The following is a 26,794-nucleotide window of genomic DNA, read 5'->3' on the forward strand; positions in this document are numbered from 1 at the left end:
ATAATTTGATTATTAACCGGGTGGGTTGTAGCGCTTGTTGAATTGGGTTCCTTGCTGGTCACTGTTGATTGTTTGATTGTTGACTTGACAGGATCTAGGATCGCCCTGGAGGTGAGTCTCTGGGCATCTATGTGAGGGGTCACCTTGGTTGTGTTCACTGAGGTGGGAAGACCTGTGCACTGTGTGTGGGAGACACGTGCACTGTGGGCAGAAGAAAGACGTGCGTACCGTGTATCACTGTCCTCCGACTGCAAACATCTGTGGCCAGCTGCCCCAAGCTCCCACTGTCTCTACCTCCCTGCAGCCCCCCAAGAAGAACTGTGACCTGAAACTGAGAGCTAACACTAACCCTTTCTCCATTAAGCAGCTCCTGCCAAAGTTTTTTTTTTTTTTTTTTAATCACAGCAACAGAGAAAAAGAAAGAATACTAACAACACTATCAAACCATACACCTTAGTGTCTTTCTCACGAGCCAAGGCCTCCACCTGCTGAGACTGGCCTTGAAGTCCCTGATCTGCTGCTTTTGCCTCCCAGGTGCTGGAAGTACAGGCACGAATCACTGTGCCTAGCTAACCGTAAACCCTTAACACATGCGTCATTCTGAGAAATCGTTCCCTCACTACCATGTGTTCCACCAGCCCAAGAACAATACCTTACTCTGTTGTAGTTGCACGAGGCAAGGCTGGTTGTAGATTACAGAAACAGTTTATGTGACCTCTGCACTCCAAAAGTCATGACACGGCTGTGCCGTTTCTTCCAACCCATCTTTTCCTTCTTTGTCTGCCCCTCATTTTGAAGTATTAGGGACTGAACAAGGACCCTGTCTGTACTGGGCACGCGCTATACTGAGCTCCAGCCCACAGTGCTGAGTCTTGAGAGCCGTATTGTTACAGAATTTAACTGTATTTCCTCACAAGCGTCTCTGGAGAGTGCTGCTAGTGGGGATTGACTCTAGAGCTTCCAGCCTACTGGGCTTTTACCACTGAGCTGCATCCCCAGACCGCTTCCATAGACTTCCATGCTGTAAATGTTGAGTTAAAGTACTACATTTCTTAAAAAAGTTTTAAATTTTATATTTACATGTATACATATATATATATATATATATACACACACATATATGCATATGTATGTATATATATATACATATATACACATAGCAAAATTAAAAACAAACAAACACCCTTAGAGGAAATTATAGACATGAAAGATGGTCATATTAACCGTCAGTATTCTTGAAGAAGATAGTGAAAATATATTAAAAATATAAAATTAAAATAATTCTAGGAATAAGAAAGAAGGTGAAGCTATAGTTTGAAAGGACCACAGTATCCCGGGTGATATGTATATAATGGAGGCCAGAAGAGGGCATCAGATCCCCTGGAACTGGACTTGCAGGTGTTTGTGAGCCCACATGTGGGTTCTGGGAATTGAACCCAGGTCCTCGGGAAGCTCAGCCAGTGCTGTTAAGTGCTGAGCCATCTCTCCAGCTCTCTTCTCTCACTTCCCAATACTTAATGATACTAGGCCTTGCTTGGGTCTTTTTCATCTCATCTGCTTGATTTGTCCTTAGCAATAATTTTTATTTAAGGCATCTTGAGCAAATGGTGAAATGATAATACTCATGAAAACATATTTTGATGATAAATAATAACTTTAAACCAGTAGATTCAAGTATTAATGAAAAATAATAATTTTTTAAAAGACATTGGGCCAGTCTTTCAGATGTAAATATCCCAAACTTGCCTTTGAGTCTTTTTGTCTTGGTATTAAAGAGTTTATTTTTAGGATGTGTAACTCGGTAATTTAGGATATTTCTCAGTATTTAATTCCATGATAATTTCACCTGGGATACTGTGGTCCTTTCAAACTATAGCTTCACCTTCTTTCTTATTTCTAGAATTGCTTTAATTTTATCTTTTTAATATGTTTTCACTATCTTCTTCAAGAATATTGACGGTTAATATGACCATCTTTCACATCTATAATTTCCTCTAAGGGTGTTTGTTTGTTTGTTTTTAACTTTGCTCAGTGTCTGCTGCCTCGTTTTCTTCAGAGATTGTATACTCAAGTCACTGAGCCCTTTTCAGGGTTACCAGTTCTTTGTTCCACTTCACTGCAGAATTAACTCATTGCAGTGTGGATTTGTCTTTTTCTTTTATTATTAGTAGTAAATCCTTCTCTTGGAAGTCAGCTCTCTTGACTTCCAGGTCACATTTCATTCCTGTTGTGGCTTCCAGTATCACCATCGCCCTGCTAGCCTTGCTGTGAGATCCTGTCTCGTATAGTTAATCTCAGTAAAGAAATCAGTGGACAGCACTGTCTGATGCGACTGTCCTCTGCCTTTGTTTCTGAAGTCTTCTCCACCCATCAAAGTTTTCCTATTTGTGTTTTGTTGGATTTTTAAACACCCCTCTGCAAAGAGCTGCCACCATGTCCTTCCTGTAATTACTCATGCCCTCGGAATCGGTTCTCCCCTGTCCTTCATGGTCCCTGAGGGAAGGGTTCAAAGCTACACTTAAGCTAGGACTTAAGGCTATCAAGAGGGTTCCTTGTTGTGTGGCTAAAAAATACGGGAAACAACTTATTCGTGAGTTCTTCTAGCCTTTACATAAATAGAGATCTTGTATTTTGCGGTTTTATTGTATTAATTTTGCAAAAAAAAATAACTCTTTTAATAGAGTCCATCAATTATAGTGTATAAGTTTCTGTATGAGATCTGTGAAGCACATACATGAGAGGCTGGCTCTGAGGATCTATGGGGCCTACGAAGATTTGCAGACAGAGCCAGCAGCTGTTGCTATGGGTAGCAGGGGGACACAAGTGCGTATTATAAACTACCTTGTGCAGGAATGAGATTCCAGTGTGATAGGGCTTCCTGTCTCAAGGTTTCCCTTCTGCGTTCTGCCATTCTTGGCAGCTTTCTTTCCTATGCTTTAAGTCTTCCCTCCCCGCTCTCCTATGTTAAAGGAGGAAAGGATGGCCAGCACCCAGTCAGACGTGCTTATTATGCTCCTAGGATGACTGATGGCAAAGCCTTCTGAGATCGGATACCAAGATGTGCGTTACAAAAAGATAACAGAAGTGTATCTGAGAAAAACTCTGTGTGTGTGTGTTGTTTTTGTTGTTGTTGTTAGTAGTTGACCACAGGACCTTAGCATGTGCTAAACAAGCACTCTATCTGCTAACCTAAGCCTCCAGCCCCAGATAATTCTTACATTGCTTTTTACTTTATTCTGTTTCCCCTAAATTCTCATTAAAACGAGATAGTGATTAAGAACAGATTGAATACTGAAACTTTAACCAGTCAAGGAGACTATCCAAGCTTTGCAACTTTGCTAGGATACACTTTTTAAGAAAGTTTTTTTTTTATGTGTATGAGTGTTTGTCTACATCTCTGTCAGTGCACAGTGAGCATCCAGTGCCCATAGAGGGCAGAAGAGGGGACGGGATCTCCTGGACCCGGAGTCACAGGCGATCAGAAGCCACCATGGGAATGCTGAGAGCCAAACCCATGTCCTCTGCAAGAACAGCCAGCGTTTAACCACTGAGCTGTCTCTCCGGCCCACTGAGGCCCAGATTGACATTAAGGCTCTGAAGCGTCACAGCACATGAGGAGTGTGCACATCTCTGTGTCTGGGGATGTGCACGCTCCATGCTTCAGAAGGATCTGCGCACAGCTCGTTGAGTGTGAACAGCACGCAGAGAACACTGTTAGAAACAAGCGACATAGCAGAGAAGGAAGCAGCCAGGAGGAGGAGCGGATGACAAAGGGCAGAACAGGTGACAGCTGGTGTGGACAGGTGGTAGCCATGTGCGGCCAGGAGAAAAAGGAAGGCCACCTTTGCAGTCAAGAGGGAGGTGGATGGAAAGAATGGTTCTAAGAAATAAATGAAGGTGGCCATTCAGCTGCGGGTCATATACATGCCTGAGAGCCCGGTCTGCTCTGTGCAATCTCCCCTGCTGCAGAGTTGTCATGTCAGGTCACCTGGGAAGAAAGTCTCAATAGGGGACTGTCCAGACAGGGTTGGCCTGGGGACAGGCCGGGGGGTGGGATGGGGGTAGAGTTCTTCTTCTTCTTCTTCTTCTTCTTCTTCTTCTTCTTCTTCTTCTTCTTCTTCTTTTTAGATTTATTTATTTATTTATATAATTACACCCTAGCTTTCTTCAGACACACCAGAAGAGGGCATCGGATCCCATTACAGATGGTTGTGAGCCACCATGTGGTTGCTGGGAATTGAATTCAGGACCTCTGGAAGAGCAGTCAGTGCTCCTAACCGCTGAGCCATCTCTCCAGCCCAGGGGTAGAGTCTTAATTGAGTTAACAGAAGTGGGAAAGACACACCCCGAGTGTGGGTGGCCCTGGGCTGGGAGGAGAGAGAGATAGTCCTCTCTGCTCTGGACTATGACCAGCAGCTTTAGGTTTCTGCCACCTGGGCTTCCCTGCCATGCTAGGCTCCAAGTGGAGTCATGAGTTGGCATATGTCCTTTCTCCCCTGAGTTGCTTTTGGTGGAGTATTGCATCACATGGATGGAAATGAGCCAAAGACCAGCGTGACTTGAAACAGTGTCATATAGCAGGAAGGGGAAGAGCTGCAAGAGCCAAGCCATAGAAACCTTTACAACCAGGCATCACGATGCCGTGTGCTGTTAGTCCTTACTGGGGCCTTTTTTTTCCTGCAGAGCTGTGTCTAAGCGATGCTCTGGCCATAGTGGCTGTGATCGGAATGCATCCTGCCTCTTATAAGGAGATTAAAGCAGTTGGAAGTGGTTACATCCCCCAAACATTCCTGCAAACAAATGCCATGCTGTTGTTCTATGAAGAATGGAGGCAGGCTGGACCCCAGCCTCTGGCTTTGAGCAGCTGTTGGGCTGAGAACTGGAACCTCAGTGTGGTGCAACCAGGACAAAAGGTCTCCAAAGTGCTCAGTGGAGCAACCTGCAGCCTAACAGTTCTCAGTTTCTCAGTGTCAGATGCATTTCCTGGGACCAGTACTTCCAAGTCATCTTGGTGACATGGCAAGTTCAAGGCCAGCCGGGAGTCCAGGAGACCCTATGAAAAATCAGCTAAAAAGTAAACTAAATTCATTAACGGGGTCACTCAACTAGCTAGTACCACCTAGCAATCTTATTGTTAGTTGTACATGACGAACACTGAACTCTGTGTTCTGCCAGCCTTGGGTCAGAGAGATGGCTCGGCAATTCAGAACGCCTACTATTCTTACAGAAGACTCAGGTTCCATTCCCAGCACCCACAAGGCAGCTTAGAGCTGTCTTCAGGTCCCGGGGATGCCGTGTCCTCATCTGACCTTCTTGGGCACTGTGTGCATGTGGTGGGTACACACATGCACACAGAGACAAAATACAGACAAACACACACACACACACACACACACACACACACACACAAGTAAATAAACTTGGACAAGCTGCAGCACAGTGGCACACGCCTACAGTCCTTAGGAGAGTGGCAGAGATTCACTTGACCCCCAGGGTTTCCAGGCCCCCTCCTGGGAAACGTAGCAGACCCCGTCACCATGACCTTACACCACACGGCCAATGTTCAAGTTTGCCTACAAATGAGTTAGGAGAGTTTGTTTGTTTGTTTGTTTGTTGATGGGTGTTGTGTGTTTGTTTCAGTGTTTGTTTCTGAGTCAGGATCTTACATAGTTCAAATGCACTACATAGGGAAAGATGACCTTAAGTCCTGCCTACACCTCCAAAAGAGTGCTGGGGATCCTGGCGTGCTCCTCCTGCTGGGTTTTATGCGTGTGGTGCTGAGGATGGAGCCCAGGGTGCCCTGCATACAGGGCGGGCATCCTACCCATTAACCTGCATCCCCAGCCTTGTAGAGAGGGATTTGTTCTTGCCAGGTGCCCAGTCCCGTGCCTATCCCTAGATCCATCACCACAAGGGAAATAAATGGGTTACCATGGCTATCAAGCCTCACCCTGCCTGGTGGGGCAGGAAATGTCTGTTAGCGGAATGCAGGGAGGGACTGGTGTCAGGTAGGCAGTCAGCAGGCAGGGTCTGCCAGGGCATTCCTTCTGCACTGGGATTTGCCCCAAGCATTCGGACTGCAGCAAGCCATCTTCCTGCAAATAAATACCATCATCTTCAAGCACAGGCTGCAGCCTGAAGGATATGTGCTGGGAGAGATAAGTTGAAGCGTTAGAAAAACTATAGTTTGAACAGTGTGTAATGGCACATGCTTGAAGTCCCAGCCTCAGGAAGTCTGAAGGGAACAGGATCGGTGCAAGCTCAAAGCTAGCCTAGGCTACATAGGGGACCAGAAAGGGGCAGGGGGATTGGAGTTGGTGAGGAGGAGGAAAAAAGGGGAACAAATAAGAAAAGAAGGAACAAGGGAAAAAGTTCCTTGTTTTGTTTTTGGTTGGTTAGTTTGGTTTGGTTTTTCTATGGCTTGTTTTTGAGACAGGGTCTCACTGTGTAGCCCTGGCTGTCCTGGAACTTGCTATGTAGACCAGGCTGGACTTGAACTCATATTGATCCTCCTGCCTCTACCTCCTGAACGCTGGGAGTAAAAGTGAGCTCAAATTCCATCAGCCCCAGATGTTATGGTTGTTGTTTGATTGATTTTTTTAGGTATAGACTATTTATAAGCATGACATTGAACAGCAAGCAGCAAGCACTATCATTTATCATCAATAATCCAATAGACTTGGGGCGGGGGAGGGTGTAATTTGACATGTGACAGTCTTCTGCTTGAACTATTGCTCTTGCAATCCCGACAACCTCTAAAGGGTATCTGCGTAGTACTGGTGAGAAAATAAGCTGGGAGGGGTTAAAGGTTAAGTTACCTGACCTTCACTGCATGTCAGAGGCAGAAGCCAAATTCAAGCCCAGGTAGGCTTGTGACTGAGCCAGCAACCTTGCGTGGCTTGCTAGGCTACCGCCAAGAGTCAGCCAGAGGGATGCACCCATGCCAGAATCTTCTGGGCCACTCTGTCATTCATCCCGACCTGGGGCTCTTGACCTAATTCTTCCCCTCGCCAACACCTTCACTGTGTCTCCTGCTGCTTCCTGCAAAGAGTGGCTGTAGCCAGCCAGTAGGGCGAAGCTAGTGCCACCCGATCTCCTTCCCTGACCAGTGCACTGAGCCATACTTGGCTCACCCAGTTAGGAGAGGGTGGGGCAGAGGGTGATAATGGACACTCGCAAGAAATAAAGCATATGAAAATGTCCTTAAAGGTATTTCACGCTCACACGTGTCCATAAGTCCACTTCTAGGGGATCCAACACACTCTTTTTGCCTCTACGGCACCAGACACGCACATAACACACACACACATATATATGTAAGCAAGTTAGACATAAAATCATTTCAAAATTCGTTTATAAATAATGCCACTCAGTAAAAGTTAAAGGGGACAGGTCGGAAACAAGTGCCGTAGGTGACCGTGTCTTTTTGTCCTTCTGCACGGGCGTGAGCTTCAAGCTCGTGGGGGTTGGGGTCAGAGGACAACTTTAGGGAGATGGTTCTGTCCTTCCACCATACAGGCCCCGAGGATGCAACTCAGTTCACCAGGCTTAGAGTGAGCACCTTACCTGTGGTTCTCTCTGGTCCCTTCCAGTTTAATAGCTACAGATTTACATAAAAAGATGTATTTTGCTCAATCCCCATTCGTGGACCTTCCTTTGAGAGTTTTAAGCTTTGGAGATGGGTTTAGCTTCTTCAGCGAAAGGCCCTTACTTACCACTTTGACAAACTCCCGGCTAAACCTTCATTATTAAATTCTCTCCACAGCAAAATGTACTATATGATAGGGCTTCTCGTTTACATTTCTCATGTGCTCATCTGATTCAAGATGTCATTGGGTGTGTTTGCTTTGACATTTCCAGCCCCTTGTAGCTTTAATGTCATCTGTGGTGATGGTGACATTGGTGGCCACCTTTGTTATTGTGTCCTAGTCTCAAATTTATGGAGCTCCACGGTAACTCAGGAGAGCTCCTGTACTTAATTCCAACTGATGCCTCATGTGCCCACCAGGCCACTGACACAGGGGACTGTTGAAGGACAGAGTACAGCAGCGGAATTCTGGGAGAGGGAAACTTGAAAACTACCCTTCAGGGCATTAAAGGCTGTCCTTGTGTGTGCAGGAGCGCAGGCATTCCTAAGGCACACTATAGGAAGGTTATTTGCAAAGCTTGTTTGCAGACAGTGCCCCTTAAGGTGGTTTTAGACCTCTGAGCATCAACCCCTAGGAGGATTCTCCCGTACATAGACCGTCTCAGAATTCTCTCTCTTCTCACTCAATACCCAGCTCAGACTTCTTCAGGTCACCCCTCAGGCTGCAGACCCAGCGAGAGCCTCCTGTACCAAAAGCACAGAGATGGGATTTGTTCTTATGTGCCTTCCAGCTCTGAGCCTTTAGTCCCACTCCCAGACTCCAGTGTGCGCTCTTTGTTTAGATGACCCTCTCGTCTACATCTCTGAGTTCTCCAGGATTCATTACCGGTTTCTAATCAGCCAGGTGATCACCTTGATTTCCTTTGACGAAGGTTTCCTGGCCAACATTCTAGATCAAGCACAAAAGCAGTTCATTCCTTGCCCAGAGAAGCCCTGGCCTAGTAAGCAAGCCCTGCTTGTACACAAGAGGCTTTAATTTAGGTTAGGGGACAGTTGCGAAGAACTGCAAAACCACCCACCATCCCCCATTGCTTGGCAAGACAAGCTTGACCCTCTTCCCAAGGCATGCTGGGATACCCCATCTGTCCCAAGGCATGCTGGGATGCCCCATCAGGCCCAAGGCATGCCAGGACATCCATCAGAGCCCTTTTGCCTCATCATCCATGGAGGTAACACTTGAAGTTCTTTCCAAATAAGTTCAGTTTCAGCCAAACCAATATGACTCTGTCAATAATTGAGAAAATGTTGAGAAACCTTGAGTACCTCAGAAAAAGTGTTTTCAAACTAATTTTGTGCCCTCTTTGGCCGACTGCATAAAATCTTATTGTTGCTTTTTAAAGACGGCCACTGTATTTCAAAACCAAGATAGCACTTATGGGGTATGGAGGCTGTGAACACGCCCTGTGTTAAACTGAGAGACGTTTGTATGAACTGCTGGCCCTGTAAAGCTTTGGAAGATGATAGCATTTTGCATATTATTTAAAAAAAACATCATTTTATTTTATGCGTATGGGTGTTTTGCCTGCACATTTATCCTTGCGCCGCCCCATGCATATGGAAGCCAGAAGACACCAGATGCCCTGCAACTGGAGTTGTAGATGGTTGCACACCACCCTGTGAGTGCTGGGGACCACACCCACACTGTGGAAGAGCAGCTCTTAACTGCTGAGCCATCTCTCCAGCCCCGGGACCCCACTTATTCATTGAACTTTTATGGTGTAACCATCCTTTCTGCTTCATCTCTCTCTCTCTCTTTTTTATTTTATGTTTATAGTTCTTTTTTGCATGTCTACATATGTGCACATCAAGGGTACATGTGTTTGAGGCATGAGCATGCATGCTTGAGAATGTGGAGACCCGGGGTTGACGACGTCAATCGCCATCAGTCATCCTTCCGCTTTATTCTATGAGGCAGGATCTCTCAAATTCAGAGCTCGCTGATGTGGTTCATTTGCTTAGCCAACGGCCTCTGGGGATCGTCTGTCTCTGCCTTCCGAGGCTGGAGCTACAGCCACCCAGCTTTTATATATGAGTCCTGGGGAACCGAACTCCAGTTCTTACACGGGTATGGCAAACTCTTTGACCACCGACAAAGCCTTCTTTCTCCCCACCCACCTCCCTCTCTGTTACTGTCTCTCCCACTTCCTCTCCTTCTCCCTCCCCCTCTCCTCTTTTTTTCCCCCCTTTGAGACAAGGTCACACTGTGCAGTTCTGAATGTCCTGGAACTCACTGTGTAGATCAGACTGGCCTCAGACTCATGGGAATCCCTCTGCCTCGGTCTCCAAAATGCTGGCGTTAGAAGGGTGCACTGCCTTGCCCCACTCCTAAGCTCATTTCGAAGCTCCAGTCCCTCACTCATTACTTCACAGAAGGGTTAGTTCTAGGGGAGCCTCAGGGTAGGACTTGCACAAACCTGACTGCTGAAGACCAGGGCACACTGTGGTCAGCTACCACTCCTACGTTGTTCATTCGGGTAGCACAGTACAGTGCTTCACACACACAGTGCTATAACACATGGCAAGTGCCTATGCCTCTCAACACGGCAAAATACAGTTGTCTCCACGAGCATCCCCACTGACACGCACTGTGGGTAATGCATCCCTAGGCCATAGGAAGCTTAGCACCATTATCATGGTGTGTGTGTGTATATATGTGTGTGTGCATGCAGACATACCTGTACATGTATGTGTGCATGTACACAGCGAAGCCAGAGGTCAGTCAGTGTTAGGTGTCCTGATCTCTACCTTGCTTTGGGAGACAGGGTCTCTCATTGATCCTGAGCTCACCTACGGGGCGGCCAGCCAGCAGGGGTTGGGGATCAGACCTGGATCCTCACACTGCTCGGCTGTTTCCCCTGCTTTCCACCTCCTCAGCCCAGCACCGTTAGAAGAGTTGCCATTTATGTAATGTTTGACCGTGTGGCGTACATTTATATGTGTAAAATGAGCCCTCTCTGCCTCTGTTTCCAGCACCTTGGCTCAGGCCACCAGCAGGTCCTAGCAGCCCCCTAGTGGGCTTTGGGCTCCCATCTCCTGTCAGCAGAGTGGCCCTTTAAGAAGGAAGTATGGCGGAGATCTCCAAGCTCCACTCCGGCCTCCTTCCCATGGCGGGGTCCTAGTAGGAGGGTCCCACGGGGTCTTTGGGTTCTGCCCCATCATCCTCTCTTTCTAAGCCTGTCTCCCAACTCAGCACTGCCTAGCTCTGCTCAGCTGCCCACTGCCCCTGCCCAGGCTGTGCAGGGCCTTTGCACTGGCTGATCCCCCAACTTCCAACAGTAGACAAGGCCTCACCCAAATACTGGCACCTGTTTCCAAATTTGATAAGGGTCGGATTTCACTTCCTCATGGAAAACAGTCAGGGTCACTTTTGGCTTTGGGTGTCTCCTCTCTCAAGCCCTGAAATAAAACCCTTCCCTGTGCATTGCTGTCGCTGTCACTACGTTCAGTCCCTTATACGCTCTCTCTCTCTCTCCTCAAAGCTCTTCTAGGAACTTGGAAGCAGCTCAGATCTGCTGCTATATGACCACAGACTTTAGAAGAAAACAATGGTAACTTATCTTTTAAAGATACATTTATCTCAAGTGTATGGGTATTTTACCAGTCTGTGTGTCTGTGGATCATATCTATACCTGGTTCCTGTGGGGGCCAGAAGAGGACATTGGCTCCCCTAGAACTGGAGTTACAGGTGATTGTGAACCACCATCAAACCCAGAACCTCTGGAAGAGCAACAAGGGCTCTTAACCACTGAGCCATCTCTCCAGCCACAGGATTTAAAAACAAAACAACAACAACAACAAAAACAAAACAAAAAAACCCAATTTATTTTCTATGTCTCAGCTGCTTTTTGAAAAGCAGTTTCCAGGGACTGGAGAGATGGCTCAGCGGTAAAGGGCACCTGCTGCTTGTCAGAGAGCCCACAAGGTCAGTTCCCCATCCTCACTTCAGCCAGCTCACAGCTGCCAGCAACTCCAGGTCCAGGAGATCCAGCACTCTGCTGTCTATGGCCGTGTGCACACAAACCCGCACACTTGTAATTAAATATAAAATTCTTAAACCTAACCTGGCATGGTGGTGCACGCCTTTAATCCCAGCACTTGGGAGGCAGAGGCAGGCAGATTTCTGAGTTCGAGGTCAGCCTGGTCTACAAAGTGAGTTCCAGGACAGCCAGGGCTANAAAAATCTTAAACCTTAAAAAATACAAGACGACAACAAGAAGGAACCAAGGACTTTTCTCGAGCTCCTGAGAGCTGCGGTTGCCTGAGTGGGGCAGGCAGCAAGCGACCTGCTCCAACATACAGCTTTCTGCCTCTGTGGGCTCCTGCTGCATCTGCTAGGGACAATGCCAAAGTGACAGTGACTAGGAAGACAGACCCGTCCTTGCAGCACTAGAAATTACGTAAGAGTTTAAAGAGTCTCTTTTTAAAAAACTTTTATTAGATATATTCATTGTATTATGTGCCAGTGAGTGTCTTACTTACATGTATGTCTGTGTGCCACATGCATGCCTGGTGCTCTCAGAAGTCAGAAGAGGACATCAGAGCCCCTGGAACTGGAGGTAGGGATGGCTGTGAGCACTCTACTCTGCTAGTGTTGGAAACCGGACCTAGGTCTTCTAGAAGAGCGCCAAGTTCTCTTAACTGCTGAGTCGTCTCTCTTACCCCTAATTTTATTTTTTAAAATATTTTACAGCTGGGTAGTGGTGATGCACGCCTTTAATCTCAGCACGCGGGAGGTAGGGGCAAGTGGATCTCTGAGTTCAAGGGCACCCTGGTCTACATAGCAAGATCTAAGATAGTCAGGGCTACACAGAGAAACCTTGTCTTGAAAAACCAGATAGATAGATAGATAGATAGATAGATAGATAGATAGATAGATAGATAGACATACATACATACAGACAGACAGACAGACAGACAGACAGAGACAGAAAAAATATTTTATACTTTTGTTGAATATTTTTACATTTATTTATATTTAGAGGAGAGAGGGAGGGAGGGAGGGAGGGAGAGAGAGAGAGAGAGAGAGAGAGAGAGAGAGAGAGAGAGAGAGAGAGAGCCTGTGTGGAAGTCAGGGGACTACTTTGGAAGACAGTTCTCTTCTTCCACTGTGTATATCCAGGGATTGAACTTGGGACCTCAGGCTTGGGTGCAAGCACTTTAACCCACTGAGCCATATTGCCAGCCCCTAAAATTCCTTTGTTTGTGTGTGTGTCCCGTGCGTGCACATGTAGAGGCCAGAAGTCAACTTGGAACGTCGTCCTCGGTTGCTCTCCACCTTATTTTTTGAAAGTGTGTCTCACTGAATGTGGAGCTCGTTGATTCAGACTAGCTAACTGACCAGAGAAGCCCAGGGACCTCAGCTTCCCCAGCTCTGGGGCTCTGGAACACTCTTCTTACAGACTTGCAGCTACACAGGCTCTCTGGGCCCTTCTGTTAAGTGCTGGTGTGATTATTTTGGGGTGTGTGGACATGTGTGTTTGTGTGGATTTCTCCTGGCCTGCAGCAAGGAAGGTTCATGCTGGAGACCACATGACTCGTGTACAATATGTACTACACATAACACTCACTATACCCTTCCTCGGGGGGCCAAAAGCAGACACCTGCATGACCCAGGCCGGTTATGAGCAGTCCCTAGCTAGCCAGGCCAAACCCACCATTCTCCATTTGTGCAGTGGACTTCTTGGTGTCCTAGAGAGGTGGGTGAAGATAGCTATGCTGTCCAAGTGGGGCCTGGGGTCACTGAGGACAGGAGTCCAATATTCACTAGGAAGGATGTCTGTCATACACCAACTGCAAAAACCAAGGATGCCGTGTCCTGTGAAGATGGGAATTAGTGGTGTGGATCCGGGGAGAGGCTTAGGCACTGCCTAGGCACTCTCACTGAGTGAGAGTGTTGGCTGAGGTGCAAGCGGTTTGCGCCATTCATTAGCAGCTGCACAGATTAGCCTGTAGATCCCAGCCCACAGTGGGTGGAGGCTGGAGGGTCAGAATTTCAAGCTCATCCTTACTACATAGTGGATTCAAGTCCCGCTTGTGCTACATGAAAGGAAGAAAGAGAGCCGGGCGTGGTGGCGCACGCCTTTAATCCCAGCACTCGGGAGGCAGAGGCAGGCGGATTTCTGAGTTCGAGGCCAGCCTGGTCTACAAAGTGAGTTCCAGGACAGCCAGGGCTATACAGAAAAACCCTGTCTCGAAAAACCAAAAAAAAAAAAAAAAAGAAAGGAAGAAAGAAAAAATAGTATATGGAGAGTTGGTGGTGTGGTGCGCTTGCTGTTGTTTGGGGTTTTGTCATGGTTTGGCTTGATTTTCAGAGCTTAGGGCCTGACACATGCTAGGCACACACTCTATCAGTCTATCCCAGGCTAAGTTCACGCACCATTAACAACTTTCAAGGAAATCAGCCACAGATATGGCTTTATGTAGCCAGAGACCGAGGCAGTGGTACACACTGCTGGCTGGAGGGACTCACTCATCCACTCAACGCTCATTCAGAATTGCTGACGCTCAAATGCACTGAAATAGCACTTGCGGACACATTTAGGTCAAGACTTTGTAGTTAATCTTCAGGGGTACTCTAATCTCATTTGTGGGTCATTCCTCCCTCCAGTGTCTGCGCAAGGACAAGTATATTATCAACTTTTCCCTCAACTTCAAAGAATATTTGTTCCTGATTCTTTGAATGATCGTGGTATATTTCAGAGTTTTTTTTTAAATTATGTTTGTGTGTGTGTGTGTGTGTGTGTGTGTGTATGTATGTATGTATGTATGTGTATGTGAGAACAGTGCCCCTCGAGTCCAGAAGAGGCCGCCAGATCCCTGTGGAGGTGGAGTTACAGGTGATTGTGAACCACATGACATGGTTCGTGGGTTGTTGGGAATGAAACCCTGGGCCTGTGCAAGAGCAGGAAGGGCTCCTAACTGTTTCATCTCAGCGCTGCACATCTCAGCACTGAGATGAAACAGGTCGGTGTTCTTCCTTCTTCTGTGCTGGACGCTGAGGCTGGCTGTGTAACGCAGCTCTAGTTGGTGGTGATATGTAGTGATGCGTCTGGGTCCTGCTGACTTAGTCTCTCGGGGCTCTGCCCATGGTGGGCAGCTGGGTCACTCGGTGGCTCTTCTCTTAGCATTTCCATGGTGGCTGTACCAGTGCACACTGCCCCCTGCTTCCCACAGCCTCTGTCTCCTTACCTAACACCTGCCATTCTGACTGGGGTGGGATGGATTCTTAATGTGTATCTGGCCACAGAGACAAGTGAAATGATGCTCTTTGCTGGAAATTGTAGCAACTGGAGATCAGCATGTTAGGAAAAGTAAGTTCAGAAAGACAAATATCGTGCATTTTCTTTCTTTTGTGTATCCTGAAATTGTGTATCAGTGTATAAAAATGCATATTTAAAATATGGACTTATATATGTAAATGTGGATATATTTATGTGCTTATGTAATATACTGTGTATGTACAGTATATATGTTTACACATGTACTTATGTATGTATCAATATAACATTTATATGTAATATAAAAATACACTTATATATAATACAATACATACATCTACATATGTGTCTATCTGTGTGTGTGCATGTGTATATTTAGTGGAGGCTGCAAGTCCAAACCCAATGTGCTACAGACCCTGTTCCTGCTTCAGCTTTCTTCTTGGGTCTGTCTGAACTTGAGGGTCTGTCCCTGCTGCTCTCATCCTGTCTCTGACATCTAAGGACCCCAGTCCCACCAGAGTTGGGCTCCACTCTTAAGACATCATCTGACCTCCATTCTCTTTCTGACGCTCCGGCTCCAAATAGCATGTGAGGTGGAGGGTGAGGACAGCCAGATAAACCCTTCCCAAAGAAGTGTGTACTTTAGGCAGACCTCACTGGCCTATGCTTTATAACCCTATCACTGGGAAGACAGAGGCAGAAGCATCTTTAGTTCAGGCCAAGTTCCCAGCCAATCCAAACTACAGTGTGTGACCCTGTCTCAAAAACAGAATATAAACAATTATGTATAAGTATGTACGATTTGGTTCTGAAGTTTGAGTTTCTAACTGCTCATGATAATAAAGACTGCTTTCCCTCTCCACAAAACGGAGGGAGAATTATTCCCAAGCCAACAGCCAAGAAGGCGCTTGCTAATACCTGTGACATTTCAGAAGATCCTCACCCTGGGATATCCTGCGCTGAAGGAGGTCTCTTTGCAAGGCTCCTACTTCTCAGTCTGTTGTTCCCGGTGGCTGCCTTCCTGAAGCGCAGCACAGTGATCACAGGTCCCCTACAGCTACATGGTCATTCTGATTTCAGTCTGAGCTGTCAGGCCCCAAGTACCAGCTGACTCTATCTCCAAAACTACTAGGTGGCACCTCAGTGTCCCCGAGCCCCACTCAGATCCACTCCCAACCGGAAATGCTGTTTATACACTGACTCTTAAAGCACACACTTAAATAATGTGGACTCATTCCAGTTTGTGCAATGTGGTATCAAGCTCTACACACTTCAGAGAAAGGAAGAAGAAAAAGCAGGGGTGGAGGATGGAGAAAAACTTCCAAAACAGAAATGAGACAAAGGCTTGGTTTGCGTGTAGCTGTCTTTGTTTTTATTTTGTTCTTATTTGGGGCTTTTGTTTGCGTGTTTGTTTTTCTTTCTCTTTCAATGAAACAAGTGTACAGCAATCTTTTGAAAACTTAAGGAGCCAGGTATAGTGGCACACACCTGTAATCCCAGCTCTTGGGAGGCAGAGGCAGGTGGATTTCTGTGAGCTCAAGACCAGCGTGGTGGTCTATATACTTAATACCAGGCCAGCCAGGGCTACATAGTGAGACCCTGTGTCCCCAAACAAACATATATGTATATATTGAACAACATTCCCCAAATTCTAGACATATGTGTGTGTGTGTGTATATATATGTATGTGTGTGTATATATATGTATGTGTGTGTGTGTGTGTGTGTGTGTGTGTGTGTGTGTATATATATATATGGACCTGGGGGCTAGAGAGGTGGTTCAACAATTAAGAACTCATGTTGCAGAGGACCAGGGTTCGATTTCCGGGACCCACACAGAGCTTGGCGACCATCTGTAACTCCAGTCCTAGGCGATCCACGCCCTCTTTTGTTCTCTTCCATCATCTAGTACACATGTGATGCACATCCCTACATGTATGCCAAACACTCATGCACATATAATAATAATTTTTAAAATTAAAAAACAATAAGCCCTTCAATTTCATTCCTAGCATCCCGTCATTTACACGCCTCACTTGTTGCCTCAAGGAAGTCACATTTAGCATTCCGACCTCATACTCAAGGGGAGGAATACACACGTAGCATGAATCCAGCTCTCACAGTAATCCAACTCCAGCATGCTCCAGCGTGCTCCTCACCCATCCCTTCTCTCCACATTGGTACAGCTGCTCTATCTTCCCTATCTGGTCCAGACTGCCCTAGTCTCACCCTGCTCCATCATTGACTTTGACCCCTAACCTCTTTATGCCGTGTGCTCTTCTCTGATACCCATGTAGAGTCTTTAACTCCATCTGGCTAGAAACCCTCCTCCTCCTCAGTGGCAGGCTTGATCTCTCTCAGCTCTCTGTTTTCACTTGCTGGACTAACTTCTCCCTCATCACCCACTCTTACAGCCCAGAGCTACCTCAGGCCCCATGCCTTTTCTGGGATAGACAAGGCTTTTCGTTCCTTACTGGGCTGTCCCCTGTTTCCTGCATCCAGGTTCATGGAGCCGCTTGCCCTCCCTGCTCCCATCTCCCACTATTCCAGACTAATCTTACAATAAGCATTTTAACTGGCCAGGCAGTGGTGGGGTGGCGCACGCCTTTACTCCCAGCACTTAGGAGGCAGAGGCAAGAGAATTTCTGAGTTCAAGGCCAGCCTGGTCTACAAAGTGAGTTCCAGGACAGCCAGGGCTATACAGAGAAACAACAAAAAAGCAAAACAACAAAAAAAATTTTTTTAACTGGGTCTCAATGCAAAGGTGACATACAGACAGTCAGGCAGGTACGGATCACATCTTGATCCATAACCTTTACGAAGCAGAAAGACAGACACACACCAGAGATGGCATAAAACCTCAATGCCTACCCCCAGGAACACACCTCCTTCATTAAGGCCACACTGCCTGGTCCTTCCCAAACAGTTCCAGGGACTCAGGACCGATCACTCAAATATATAAACCTGTAGGAGAGTATTGTCCTGACCACCACAGTGACATCATGTGACCCTTTATATTCTCTGCCTGGCTTATTTAACTCACTACAGTGACATCCGGGTGACGTCCGGCTCCATCCCCTCATGGCCAGTGATAGATCTCATGCTTTCAAATGGCTGAATATCGTCCTATGTGTATAAGCAGCACCTGCCTGAGCATTCGTGGGGCCAGGTGCTTAGCTCCTTTTGCCACTGTGAACAGAGCTCCAACAAACGGGGATAGAATTGTCCGGGAGCCTTCCTGCCTCTTGACATAATGGTTGTATTTACGTGCATTCCCACCCACATTGTGCCAGGAAGGTTCTCTTTCTTACAGATCCCTGCCAGCTCTTGTCATCTTTGTCTCTTTGATAATAGCCAGTCTTACCTGAGCGAAGTGACATCTCCTGGTGTTGATTTGCATTTCCCCCATGGCTCCCCCAGTGCTGGGGAGTTTCAAATGTGTGGCCTGCACATTTGCATGTCTACTTTTGAGACTTGTCTATTTAATCTGTTGGACAATTCAGGTATTCTTTTTAAAGCTTTTTTGGGGGGGGTTATACGCTTAATTTATCACGCATTGATTCATTCACTCAGCAAGCAATGTCCCCTGTGTGTCCAGCACTGAGGGAGCCTTTAGGGTCTCTGTAGCCCGAGACAGCCTATGCTCCAACACAGCACCTTGAACGTGTACTGAAGTTTTTAGTTTCATACTACAGGCATGAGGGCGGGATGTTAAGATGTCCGTATTCAGTGTGTTTCAGCAGCAGCACTTCTCTAAGAATAGAAAACTTAGTGTGCCCCTAAAGGCACTGCAGTTTGTGACATGTGTCAGTCTTGAGTGAGCCCAGGTGTTTCCAGAAGTGTCCATCACCCTTCTTGGTACCACAGTAGGCACAGTTCACAGTGCACATTTCTGTGTTCAGGAGCCCAGCTGCACTGACATCACACCCTACACTAAGGGCTTCCTGCTGGAGACACCTGGTATCGTAAGCCTTTGAGTTAGAATTCATCTCTGGTCATTGAATGCACAGAAACCTCCCTTTACTGTTGACAGACTTTTCTATGACCTCCACATTCAGTTACATAGTCCCATCCTGGCAGCATAGCCCACAGGTCAAGAGATCAGGCACTAGAGCTGGGAAGACAGCTCAGTGGATAGGAGCGCTTGCTCTGCATACACCTGGACCCAAGTTCAAATCTCCACCACCCACATAAAACATTGGTTGAAACTTTGTGTGTCTATCACCCCAGCGTTGTGTGTCAGAGACAGGAGGATCCTAAGAGTTTGCTGGCCAGTGAGAGACCCTAATGCAGAGGGTGACAGAGGCTATCTGACATCCTGCTCTGTCCCCTGCATGCAAGCTGCCCACCCACCCACAGACCTGTGCATACTGTTTACGGTACTATGTACTGGCGTACAGACTGTCTCAGGGTACAAAGAACCTAAAGTCTCACTCAGTGCTGGACACACAGGTGACATTTAGTATGCTTGCTGAGTGAATGAAGGAATGTGTGATAAATTAAGCAAATAACCAAAAATAAGCTTTAAAAAGAATTAGGATTCTGTAAATATTATTGATAATATATATAGATAAATGTTAATCGAGTCTGAGGAACACGGGATGTATTATTATTATATTTTGCAATCGTTTAAGCATTTATATGATGTGTTTGGTTCATATCATGTATTTGATAGCTAGATAGTTATGTATCATTACGTCACACAATTTGGTTCAATCTATTAGACCAATTTGGAATTTATAAAGCCAGATGAGCACCATTTTTGCACTGGTCTTAAATATTTTTAATTTTATTTATGTGTATGTGTGTCTGTGCATCCCATGAGTACAGTGCCCAGAGAGGCCAGACGAGAGCACCAGATCCCAGAGAACTGGAGTTAGACGCTGTGACCCTCTTGATATGGGTACTGAAAATCAAACCCAGGTCCTTTTCAAGAGCAGCCTGTGCTCTTAACCTCTGACCTGTCTCCCCAGCCCCCAGGTCTTGATTTAAAACCCACATAAAGTAGTGTTTATTTTCTGAGCTCAAGTAGCATTGAACTCAAGTTTCTGGCCTCCCATCAAAATAGCAGACAGTACACAGTTGCTAAATACCCAAGTGAAGGGAGCCAGGGTGGAGGGGTGGCTCAGTGGGTAGAACACTCATTGCCCTTCCAGAGTTTCTGGACTTGATTTCCAGCACCCACATTGCAGTTCAAAACTGTCTCCGACTTCAGCTTCTGGGAATCTGATCTTCTGACCTCCATCGACAGTAGCCACAACACACATGATACACAAAGACACAGGCAAAATATCCATACTACACAAAACAAAAACATTAAAAAAAGTTAAAAACAAAAACATGTAAAGTTAAAAGCTCAAAGGAGCCTGGCTACTGTCCTCTGTCTACCAACCCAATCAAGCAGAACAACCAATAGTTTTTTTTTTTTTTTTTTTTCTTCCTTTAAGACAGAGACATAGATCTTAGTCTTAAGAAGGAACAGGAAGAGTCTTTGTCATATAATTTAACGTCAGTTCACTCAGGAGTAGACTAACAGTTATCTTTATTATGATAAATCAATAAACTCAAGACACTTGTGCCACACTTGTGAGGTGGCGCTCAGGTGACTGCCGTGTCCCTCCCCGGCTTTTCAGACACGCAAGCGCCCTGGGCTATTTGATCTTGGTAGTGTAAAAGCTAACTGTTCTCTAGTTTCATTGTCAAAATGTAAGGGCCATAAAAAGCGTTTTCTTACCTCAGAGTAACAGTTAGTGGTGGCGGGCAGGCACAGCAGCTAGCTGGCTTTCTTAGCAGGTGACTCCTGTCATGTCTGCGTGTAGGCTGAGTGGCAGGCATGAGGTGCGACAACCTACCCTGCACTAGTTCTGACTTTCACAGAGCCCTGACTACGGTCTGAGCTTCAGTTTTTGCTGCAGTCCAATAATTAACAAATGACTCAGTCTACCCCTTGATGCCCAACCATCTCTGTGATGCCCCAGCCTGGCCTCTGATATCCCATTCTGCCCTCTGATGCCCCACCCACCCTCTGATGCCCAACCCTCTGTCAGATCTCCAGCCCTCCAGCCCTCAGAAGCATTGGCCCACCCTCTAAAAGCAAGCGATGAATAAGTCTTCAGTATGGATCCTGGGTTGCTGGTCTCCCTCAAGGCCCTCTAGCTACATCCCCATGTTTTCTCTTATGCTGTGCTAAAGGGTGATCCTAGGACCTTGTATGCTTGCACTTGTACTTGGCAAGTATTTTGGCAGCCCAGTCCCAAGCCCTTCTAGGCATATATTTGTGTGAGAATTTTATATTCTTTTTTAAAATATTCATTTTAAATTATTTATAATGTGTACAACTGCATGTGGATATGTATATGTGAAAGGCTTATGATCCCCTGGAGCTAGAGTTAGAGGCAGTTGTGAAGCACCTGACGTGGGTGCTGAAAACCAAACCCAGGTCCTCTGCGAGAGTAGTACCTGCTCATAACCACTGAGCTGCCTCTCTGGCCCTGTATTCTTTCCTTAAAGGTGTCCCCCAATTTCTCCATCGTGTGGGTTGAAGTACTGAATATAAGTATATACCAGGTGTTAGGAGATCCTCAGGACACAGGAACCCAATCTCATGGGACACTAAAAACCCTCCAAAACATAGCAACTTGGATTGCATGGAAGTCTGACCTGGGCGTGTGGTTCAGGGGAAGCTCTCTGGGCTAAGAAGTGAGGAATTCTGGAGTTTGGTTTGGAGGAAATACCTCTTTGTGGGCTTGAGGTAACAACTGAGTTCCTGAGACTCGAGAGAGGAGGAGAGGGCAGGGAGAGGAAGAGGAGAAGAAGAAAGGGGAAGGTAGGGGATGAGGGAGGAAGAGGAGAAGGAGGAAGGTGGGTGCTTTTCCAACACGAACCCTTCTGACTCTTCCTCCCTTCTGTGATGCTGAAGTTCTGTGGGGTTTTGGCTTCGCTGGCTCCTGGTTTGTCAGGGACGTGGCGTGATTAAAACATGACAAAGCAGTAGAGAGCCTCATGGAGACGGTGTCTCGTCTCCATTTCTGGGGGTCGCAGAGACTCTGTGTGTCTATGCCATTTCTCTGTTTCTTCTTTTTCCACAAGGTCTGTGAACAATTCTGTAGCTCTCTTCCCGTTGTTGGAAGGCTCCATCTCTGAGGAACAAGAGTAAACGGTGTAATTTCGGTTGCTGTTGCTCTTAGCTAAGCAGATCGTTTTGGTTGTCCCAAGCTCCCATGGCCTGAAAGGCAACATTCTTGGCACAATTCTCAGCCATTGCTGTCCATGTGACATATACGGTCACAGAGGCTGAGATGGGAAGACAATTTTATGTGTGTCACTTGAGCAAATGCTCAGAATGAAATCCTCCTAGAGAAAAATAATCCCAGTTACTGTTTGGAGAGGAGGGTGGGTCTGGATTTTTATGACTGGTTCTGAGCTGGACAACAGGAGACTGGTATAGAGTTTCATTGATCCTCAGCTGTTTACCAAGGCCCGAAAGCCCAGCTAGTTTAGCCCCAGGTCTATATTCCAGAGAGCCCAGCTAGTCTAGCCCTGGGTATATCCACTCAGAAATGTGGGCAGAGATGACTGCAATGCCATTATTCACAGCAGCTGGCAGATAGACATGCCCTCACTTGTTGGTCAGCTGAGCTGCTGATGGGCACCCCATGGTATACTCTCACAATGGAACTTTACATAGAATTGTCCCAGACATGAGATACCAATTCATGTTACATGCTGGCCTATACCACATGAAAGAAACCAGCCCCAAGAGAACACGTGTTGTGTGACACATGTTCCATGAGGCTGTTCTCAGAACTCTCAGGAACCAGGAAATGGAAGGAGACAAAAGCTAGTTGGTGTTTGCCTAGTGTGGAGGGCGAGAGGGCAAAGGCTGTGGGTTTCTCCTTGCCGTGAAAGCAGTCTAAGAACGGCATTGTGGTGGTTGCAAATCCCCTGGGAAAACACCAAAACCTTCTGTAAGCAGATTGGATATGGGAGTTATATGTCAAGGAAGCAGTTCTTTTTTTAACTTGAGTACACATAGTTCAAGTAAGAAGTGGACTCAAGCATATGCCTTACTCTGTGGGCATGCCGGACACTCCGGGCTGTGTTGATCTGTTTATCTGAAGCAAAGAGTTAAAATTATAGGCTGGGTCTAGGGAGATGGCTCAGTCAGGAAAGGGCTTATGTGTACCTACAGAAAAGGCCAGGACTGGTTGTGTGCGCCTGTAACCCTATTGTAATGGGGAAGAAGACAGGAAATCCATGGAGCTCATTGGCCACCCAGCCATGCCCCATCTGTGAGCCCCAGGGTCAGTGAGAAACCCTGTCTCGACAGAGAGAGAGGGAGAGAGAGAGAGAGAGAGAGAGAGAGAGAGAGAGAGAGAGAGAGAGACATAGATGGATGGATGAGTGGGTGGTGGGTGTGAAGTGACTGAGACACCCGACAGCGACCTCTGTCCTCCACATGCATGCATGTGCACACACATGTACACACACTCACATTAGTTTTATTCACTAGTTCTCACACAATGTTGTTAGGATTATCTTAGTTCCTGGCGCTGTCATCAGACTAGATTAGCAGGAGGGCATCGTAGCCATGGAGTTACTGATAGTTTAGTGATTAACTGAAATTTGGTGCTGAATACAGGTAGGCTCTAGTTAATCTAAAACAAGCTACAGAAAGAATCCAAGGAAATAGCTGGGCGGTGGTGGGCCATGCCTTGAATTCCAGCATCTCTCAGGAGGCAGAGGCAGGAGGATCTCTGAGTTTGAAGCCAGCCTGTTCTACACAGAGAGTTCCAGGTCACCAAAGGAAACCCTACACAGAGAAATCCTGTCTCAAAAAAAAACAAAAACAAAAGCAGAATCAGGAACTAACTGGAATCATGAAACTATGGTTCGTGAACAGAGGCACAAGATATCCTTGGATTGGGGAGAACGGGTAGAAGTTGAGACATTGCTTCTAGTTGTTTATTTTAATTCCTGCAAGGCACTGAACCCTCTGTGGTGGTTCACAACTTTGATCTCAGCACTCAGGATGCAAAGACAGGCAGATCTCTGCTAGTTTGAGGCCAGCCTGGGCTACATAGGGAGTTCCAGGCCAGCTAGGGCTACACAGGGAGACCCCTCACCTTACGTCAACAAAACAAATCATACTCCAAGGCTGGGAGATGGCTCAGTGGGTAGAGCGTTTCTCACACAAGTATGAGGGCATGAGTTCAGACGCCCAGAGCCAAGCACCGTGAAGCCTCCATCTCCAGCGGTGGAGCGCTGGTTGTGAGTGTCAGGGACCATCCTGTGAGTCTGACCCTGAGCAGTCACTAGGCAGTCAGTGAGGACAGTGCTCAGTGAGACAGCATAGACAAGTTTGAAGATGAGATTCTATGCAGGTGTCAGCTACATGTCAAAAGGACAAGCGTGAAGAAGCAAGTATGGAGAAAGGAAAAAGCCAGTTGTTATCAGGAACTCTGAATGCTGTGTGCAAGGCTTTGTGGTGGGTCGGGTGCATGTGGAGGCCACAGAACAACTGTGGATCTCATTCCACAGTACCGACCACCTTGGTTTTGAGTCCCTCACTGACTGAGGGCTCACCAATTCAGCTAGCTGGCCTGCAACCCACAGGCATCCGATCTACCTCAGCCTCCTCAGTGTTGGCACTGAAAATCTACCACCATATCCAGGTTTATTTTGCTTTCTTTTCTTTTTCTTTTTTAAATGCATCTACTAGGGTGACTATCTCTCCAGCCCCTGAGTTGGGAATAAAAATTAAAAAAACAAAAAGGTTCTAAATCTGTGTCCACATTCGTCTCACATTAGTCATGTGTTGCTTTTACAATATAAAATTAATAGTTAACATGGAAATGTGGGAGATGGCTATAGGCGAGTCTGGAAAGGGAGGTGTTGGAACAGTGTATCTCATGACTGTGCCAGAAACAACAGAGGTCACTGGGAGTCGACAACATTGAGTACCATGTGCTGTCAGGTTAGTGTCACATACCATGCGTAGGGTATTTATGTATTTATTTATTGTTATGGTTTTTCTTTTTCTTTTTTTGAGACTTATTTCTTCTTGTTTTATGTGTACGGGTGTTTGCCTGCATGCATGTCTGTGTATCATGTGTGTGCAGTGCCCATGGAGGCCAGAAGAGGGCGCTGTATCCCCTGGAAGTGGAGTAAGAGACAGTTTTGTGCTACCACATGGGTGCTGGGCACCATCCAGGAGCTCTCTGGAAGGGTCTGACACTCTTAACTACCTAGCCATGTCTTTCAGCAGCCGGTGGGGTCATTTTGAGTTATATAACATATCTACAGATCTGTGGCCTCCTCCATGTAGATCCTGAGTCTACTGAGGTGGTCATCTCATGGGAATCCCAGAAGCCTGTGATGAAATTTGGATCTTTTCTATTTACCTTTCATGCTTGGCAATAAATGCTTTATATTATTTTTCTGAATATTTATGTCTACTCCATCATTAGTTGTTGGTTTGATTTTATCAAGATATCAAAGTCTCATTAGGTTGCACAGACAGGCCTCGGACTCCTGGGCTCCAGCCATTCCCAGTCCCCCACCCCCACCCCCAGAGTCGCTGGGACCACAACTGTCGGCTCTCAAGTTCAGCTCTGTTCTCCCATAGTTATGTATCCTCCCCTCTGTCCACAGACACATCCTAAGTGCAGAAGTGAGGAGAGACCGCTGCTACAATGTACCAGAGCCGCTCAGTGGGGGCTGTGCCATACGTCAAAAGGTACTGTGCTCCCTGGCGCAGCTGCCTCCTATAATATAGGAAAAAGTCGTGTTTTCTGGGCCTTCTGTGGTGAGATTTTACTATGTTCGTAAGAATATGACAGGTATATAAACACATGAGTAAGAAGGTAGTGCATATATGGATGGAGCGATGACTGGGAATTAAGAACATGCACTGTTCTTGCAGAAGACCTGGGTTCTGTTCCCAGCACCCACATAAGACAGCTCCCAACCTACTTGTGACTCCAGCTCCAGGAGGCTTGGCGCCCTCTTCAGGCCTCCACTGGCACTGCGCCCACATGGACAAACGCAACACCTAGCTGCTGTATACACATACTCAATTTACAAAATGAAATAAGTGTTTTTAAAATGTTATATTATTGAAAGTGTGGGGGTTTTTTTTAGGTCTAAGGAGATGGCTCAGGTGACATATTGCTCGCATTACAAACATGAAGTCCTCACTTTGATTCCCCCCCACCAGAACCCACATAAAATAGCCAGGGGTGGTGGCATGTACCTGTCATCCCAGCACTGTGGAGACACCCTGGGGGGGAGCGGGCTCACTAACCAGCCAGCCTCGCCTAACTGATGAGGTCTGGGCTCAGTATGAGACTGGGTCTCTAAAAGTAAGATGGAGAAGCAGTGGATAAAAAGACCTCTGCTTCACCTCCTGCTTCTACATGTGCGTACGTGGCCAAGCACATGCTCGCCCATATGAACACGTATACACATAAACACACACACAAACACACTTCACTGTCTCTAGGGCCCAGTTGCTCCATCCTCATCATGCCTGGTCTGATGAGGTCATCCGTGGTAGCCATTTCAGTGAGTGTGAGGCAGTATCTCAAGGTTAGGTTTGTGTGTCTGGGGAGTTACTGCTAAGCATCTCTCATTGGCCCCTTGACATCTTCCTTGGTAAGAGGCACTCATCTTTCACACATTTTTTTTTAAAAAAAATGAATTATAGGGGCTTGAGAGATATTTTAAAAGTTAACCCTGGCCACGGGGCTGGAGAGATGGCTCAGTGGTTAAGAGCACCGACTGCTCTTCCAGAGGTCCTGAGTTCAATTCCCTGCAATCACATGGTGGCTCACAACCATCTGTAATGAGAACCGATGCCCTCTTCTGGTGTGTCTGAAGACAGCTACAGTGTACTCACATACATAAATAAATCTTTAAAAAGAAAAAAA

At 46.6% G+C, this 26,794-nt stretch overlaps 1 protein-coding gene across 6 annotated transcripts in view; it reads left to right on the plus strand.

Annotated features, from left to right (window-relative positions):
• Positions 1-26,794, plus strand: part of Taok3 (TAO kinase 3) — a 153,786-nt gene that overhangs the window by 40,034 nt on the left and 86,958 nt on the right. For 4 of the 6 annotated variants that reach the window (XM_029477637.1, XM_021163499.1, XM_021163498.2 and 1 more), the window contains one exon: positions 25,518-25,602. The exons of the other annotated variants lie outside the window; for them this stretch is intronic. The gene's annotated coding sequence lies outside the window, so the exon portion shown is untranslated. The remainder of the gene's footprint in view (positions 1-25,517; positions 25,603-26,794) is intronic. 6 annotated transcript variants of the gene reach the window in all.

This window comes from Mus caroli, chromosome 5, assembly GCF_900094665.2.
Source record: "Mus caroli chromosome 5, CAROLI_EIJ_v1.1, whole genome shotgun sequence".
NCBI classification, from domain to species: Eukaryota; Metazoa; Chordata; class Mammalia; order Rodentia; family Muridae; genus Mus; species Mus caroli.